Below are 6175 nucleotides of genomic sequence, written 5' to 3'. Positions count from 1 at the left end.
TTTTTTTTTTCTATTCAAAACAGTAAGTGTGGCACCTTTCTGAAATCTTTATTAAATGAGCTATTTTTTATGTAATGTAAAGTTATGGCTCAGTACATTTTTTTTTCACCCGAGATAGTCAAAGTTGGGGAAGAAAATATCAAAAAGTTAAGAATCCAGAAATAGTCCTAATTTTATGATGGTTCCTTAATATATTTTAACTACATTGCATTTGAGTATGGAGAGGCAACTATCTGGAAGTATTTTACATAAAAAATTTACTAAGTATTGCCCGGTTTGTAGTTGCAGTTAAAGAAAACACATGAAAAGGCACGATTTTTTTTAATTCGAAAAAATGTAAATATTTCTAAAACGGTGACACTTTTACCTGAACATTTTTTGTTTATCAGTGAGCTCACCCCCCCACCTACCTTCACCTAAAGTTTGGCACGTTACTTCTGGGACACCCTGTATATATAAAAATGGTGTGAATAATGTATAGTAATTCATCAATTGAGAACGGTTGGGCCGATTTGGCAAACATTTTTTCTATTTGTTCGTAATTGCCAGGAGAAGGTTTTTACGAAAGACAATTTTGGGAAACCCCTCCGGGGAAGTCGGGAAATCGGAAAAATCGAAAATTGATTTTTCTTTTTATGGAATTTTTTGTGCAATTCCTTCGGAATGGCTTTCGAATGGAAAAATAGAAAGTTCTAAGTGAGAAACTCGGAAATTTCGGAATAACGCGAAAAGTTTGAATTTTTTTCGACGAAATTTTGCATTTTATCGCATGATTTTGATGATGTGAAGCTTGGAAAACTTAAGATAACTGTCAATTCATTGTGAGCATTATCAATTGGGACCAATGTCCTATGTTTCATAACCGATTCGAATGGCTGCTACTTTTTTGGAAAGGTGTTTAATAGGAGGAGTGCACAAAGTTTTAATTTTTTCTGATAGGTGGTGCAGGGGTCGAGCTACGCTAAAAATATGCACTTGGTATATAGGTAGCCTTTTGCGTAGATTAGCATATAGGATCGATTTTTTCCGTTAAGTGGACCAGGGACCGATCTATTCGAAAAAGTCTTATTTATGGATCGATTTGCGTGAAATTCGGCACGTACGTAGATTATTGCCAGGATTAACATATAGGACATTTTTCTGATAGGTGGACCAGATACCGATCTATTGGAAAAAAATCGTATTTATGGTGCGACTTGCTTGAAATACGATACCCCTATTATAGATATGCGTACAATAGAATTGAGACATTGTTCGAAAGGTTTTTGAAGGCGCCGCAAACATGAGGGTATTCGGTATTTAACAATACTTATTACCAGGGAACGGATTTTATGGAAATTGCCTTTTTTTCTGCTAAAGAGATAGAGTATATTCGATTAAGAATGTCCACGATTTAGCTTTCCCTGATTCCATATATACACATTTTTTTGCCTTTTTTGAGATATTTGCATTTTTTTGCCTTTTTTCAGATATTTGCCTATTTTTGCCTTTTCTACCTTTAGAAAAGTGATAATAGCATTACCATTTTTTTTTTAAGATTAAAAAAATATATTCAACAATTTTTATTGAGCTCGAGGCCGTTTTTTAATGAAAATTTATTGTGGAAAAGCGGAAAAACGGCCTCGAGCTCAATACAAATTTTTGAATATAATTGTTATAAGGCCAAAAAATAACAAAAAACGATTAAAAAAATATACACATGCCCATGCGGCTTATAGAAGCGCAGATACCTCTTGCCAAATTGTTGTTATAAAAATTCAAAGCCGTTTTCTCAGCTAACGTAGGCTTGGAGACAATAACAGGTGTGGATAAAATTGTAAAGGGCGAGGAAAACGCCCATATTCCTGATAATATGAACGTTTCAAACGTTCTATATTTAAATTGGGCTCCACTTGTATCAACTTACGTCGAGCGCACATTTAGTACATTCAAGGCTTTTCTTCGCGAAAATCGAATGAAAATGCTGCCAGAAAACTTCAAAATACATCTTGTGGTTCAGTGTTACTACAACTACACAGATTAAAGTTTTATGAGTTAGAAACTCGAAAGGATAAAATAGTCAAAGATTCAAAGTACAAATTTTTCATATAATGAAACTAGTTCATAGTTTTTCCCTTTTTACTTGTAATATAAACATTTCTAAAATAAATGTATTTTTTGATTGTTCATCGTATTTTCTGTCTTTTTTATTATCTTATTTTGCTTTTTTTGCAATACCTAGTGCCGTTTCCTGCCTTTTTCGCTATTTTGTTTTGCCTTTTTTTGCCTTTTTTGCAATACCTATTGCCCTTTCCTGCCTTTTTCTCTATTTTATTTTGCCTTTTCCAGTCTATTTCGTTATTTTATTTTGCCTTTTTTATAGGTTTTTAGATCCTAAAAATCCGTTCCCTGCTTATTACACAGGCCAACAAAAATGGAAAAAAATTTGATGCAGCAAATGGTAACGCCATTTTTGACAGATTTTTTGTGCTGATTACGAATCCGTAACCATAAAGTTTCCATCAGCTCCAGATTTTAAGAAAAACGAGGTCAAAGTGTCAAAAAATCGCGTTTTTTGCAATACTTGAGAAGCTCTAGCAAAGAAACAAAGGGTGGTAGAACCTTCCACTTAGACTTAGATTAAAGCTAAAAATCTCGACTACCATCCCTGCAAATTCCTGTACCTTTGCTTGATGGTCACTTATAGTCATTTGATGAACAGAAGAAACGGATTTTGGGAAGTTTGAGTACCTACCGCAATTAAGCAAAAGGTGCTAGAACCTTCCACTTAGGCCTTCAATTAGGGCTTGGACTTCTGACTCCAATCCGTGAAAATACTATTCCTGCACCCTGACCCTAAGGTCACCTATAGTCATTTGTTCATCAGCTAACAGTGATTTTTACCCATTTTTTTTCAATTGCATATTTTACAGTATTTTTTTTTATTGTTGGACGATGAAACGTAAATGAGTATAGGTGACCATCAGGGTCACCACGTTTTTCTTAAAATATGGAGCTGATGGAAGCTTTATACTTACGGATTCGTAATCAGCACAAAAATGTCTATGAAAAACCTCTTTAACATGTGCCGCATCAAAATCGGTGTTGCCCTGTGTTACCTACACTAATTATATAAAGAAAAGCTCCTTTTTTTCATAAGAGGTGATCTCGCGAACTGCAGAACTGAACCGCTCCGGAACAATGTACTACAAGGGCGTGCAATTGCTGGATTATGCCGACATCATCGGCGAGTCAAAAAAATACATCGATGTTTTTTCGATTTGATAAATCGAAATATAACATCGATGCATATCGATGTATCGTATAAAAACATCGATATTTTCGGTTTTAGAGTGTCAATATCATATTAATTAATATCATAATGTAGATGATCTTTTGGCAATAAACGTTTCTACTAATAAAGTAGCGATTTATTAATGTAATAACATTTTGGATAATATTAATAGAATGTATATTGTAATAGTGCATAAATAGTGGAAAATTAGTAGTTAGAAAAGTTACTAGAGCGAAGATTTTGGAAGCATTCAAAATAATTTTAGTTTTTACACGAAAGTCGATGCATCGAAAAAAATACATCGATATATCGATGTATATCGGAAGGTCCAAAACATCGGTTTTATTCGATACATCGAATAGCAAACATCGATGTTTCCGATGCAACGATGTTTTTTTTTGCATCCCTAATCGGTAACAAAAACGCAAAGTCTGTTCTGCCTTTTCCAAGCTGGATAAGGAAGCAAAGCGAATGGGCCTGGTGGTAAACAAGGACAAGACGAAGTATCTCCTGTCATTAAGCAAACAGTCAACGTATTCGCGCCTTGGAACTCGCGTCACCCTGAGTGCATTTCGAGAAAGTAGAGAAATTCATTTACTTGGGAATCAGCATTAACACCCATAATAATATCAGCATAGAAATCCAACTCAGAATCACTCTTGCCTACAAGTGCTACTTTGGACTGAGTAGGCAGCTCAGGAGCAAGGTCCTCTCTCGACGTACGAAAACCAATCTCTATAAGTCACTCATCATGCCCGTGCTGGTACATGGCGTGGAAGCATAGACAATGACAACATCCAATGGGCCGGCTCTTGGAGTATTCGAGAGAAAGATTTTGCGGAAGATTTGCGGGCCTTTAAGCTTTGGCGACGACGAGTACCGCAGACCAGGGTTTGGAAATCAGGGTTCGAAAACAAACGAAACATTTCGCGAATGATTCGTCCAAAGATACCAAACTTTGCGATCAATTCGAATCGTTTTGTACATGAGCAAAACCTAAACCCGTACCTTTGCAAAGCAAAAGAGTGCAAACAAAACGATTTCTGTTTCGTTCCTTGACGAGCATAGGTAGATCGTTTCAAACGATTCGTTTTCTTACACATGAAGAGCGTATACCAGCTATGCCCTTGTGTATGCATCGTACATATGCCATGTGTGTTTGTATTCATGTATGTATGCAAAGTATGTACATATATATGTATAGTATACAAAACGCAATAATGAGAGTAATTGCAAAACCAAATACCATAGAAATCATGCAGGAATTGAAACATGCAACTTCTTAGCATGAACGAACGAATAAAGATCACCCAGCACGGCGTGCGAGAAAAAAGTTAATTTTTTGCAGTGACGTCATTTTTTCGCCGCCATGTGAATAAAACGGAATGAAACCTGTGTGTGAATGAAAGAACCGATTAAAAAATGACGTCATAAACCATTATTTTTTTCTCAAATGCAATTACAAATACACGGTTGCCGTGCTGGGTGATCTTGTTAGTTGGTTCATGACTTCTTAGTTGTTTATGCTGTTATGTCGAAATATGAAATTTATCAAACACGACAAAATCTACATTTACGTTTAAAAACCCGGGTTTTCGAACCTATGCGTATTTAAAAGCCTGTAACTTACTTGAATATCAACCCATGCTCAGTTCCTCATCACTTAAGAAAGAAGAAACTTAAACCTTTTAAATAGTGTGTGTCTATACATTTATTTATATCAGTTTAATTTTTTTTTACTTTTTTCACAATTTTTCAACTTTGGCGATGTTTTTACGCATTATTTTATAAAGTGACCATACTAATCCTGAATTGATTCAAAAATTACGTTTACAAAAAAGTCGTTTGGAACCTGACTAACTAAGTTATTCAGCCTTTCTGAAAACGAATATTCGTTTTACTCATAATTAAAAGCAATTTTTGAATCAATTCAGGATTAGTATGGTTGCGTCATAAAATCATGCATAAAAACAAAGTTGAAAAATTGTGAAAAGAGTTAAAAAAAATGGGTTTGCTGGGCATATATACGCAGATATTTTAAGGTTCATAAATTTAAATATATGTACATAGGGATGCAAACGATGCATCGATGTTTCTGAAACATCGATAACATCGGCCAAAAAACCGATGTTTACCATCGATATTTGAAAATTACTCAACATCGTAAAATTGGCGATATATCGATGTCAATTTTAACGATGTTTTAAACATCGACTTTAGTTTCGGTTCAAAATTGCCATTGCGTTCACATCTTTATGTTATCGAGGGCTTATATTCAATACCCTCTATCTACAATTTTGATGAAAATGAGTTTTTGATGGTAACGTGAGCTCTTATTTATCCTTCAGCCATGACAATAATGCCAAACTTAAAATTTTGCTTTTATGGTATTATATTCTCATTTTGAAAAATCCACTATCTACACAATTTTGCTGGAAAATCGTTTTCATTACCATTTTTTTGTGGCAGGTCAAATAAAGACTGGGAAAGTTACATGTGCCGATGCATGTATGTATATGTTCCGGTAAAATCCGATCTTAGGTCAAACTAGTTTTGCCCAGGCTAAACTTGTTCTACCTAATGCGATGTCCAACCGAAACCAAATCTTGTGGACTGCGTAGCTTCAGTTGGACTGATGATGAGAGTTACAAAAATAGTTTATTCTAAGATCGGGTTTGGCCGATAGCTTACAGGTATATACATGTCCGCTCATTTACTACAATAATGTCATAACTCAAAAAATCAAAACTCGAGAAAGACGGCTTTAAAGTTTTGAATTTACATATACGCCGATACTAAAAATGAATACATATTTTATTCTAGTGAGATTCTGGTAAAGGCCTGTATGCAGCTCTCAAGAAAAGCAAAAACTCCATATAAAATGACGTACAAGAAATGGCT

This window comes from Rhagoletis pomonella, unplaced genomic scaffold (genome assembly GCF_013731165.1).
Source record: "Rhagoletis pomonella isolate Grant_MI unplaced genomic scaffold, Rhpom_1.0 Rhpom_scaffold_00009, whole genome shotgun sequence".
Lineage (NCBI taxonomy): Eukaryota > Metazoa > Arthropoda > Insecta > Diptera > Tephritidae > Rhagoletis > Rhagoletis pomonella.
This window is presented reverse-complemented; position numbering follows the sequence as displayed.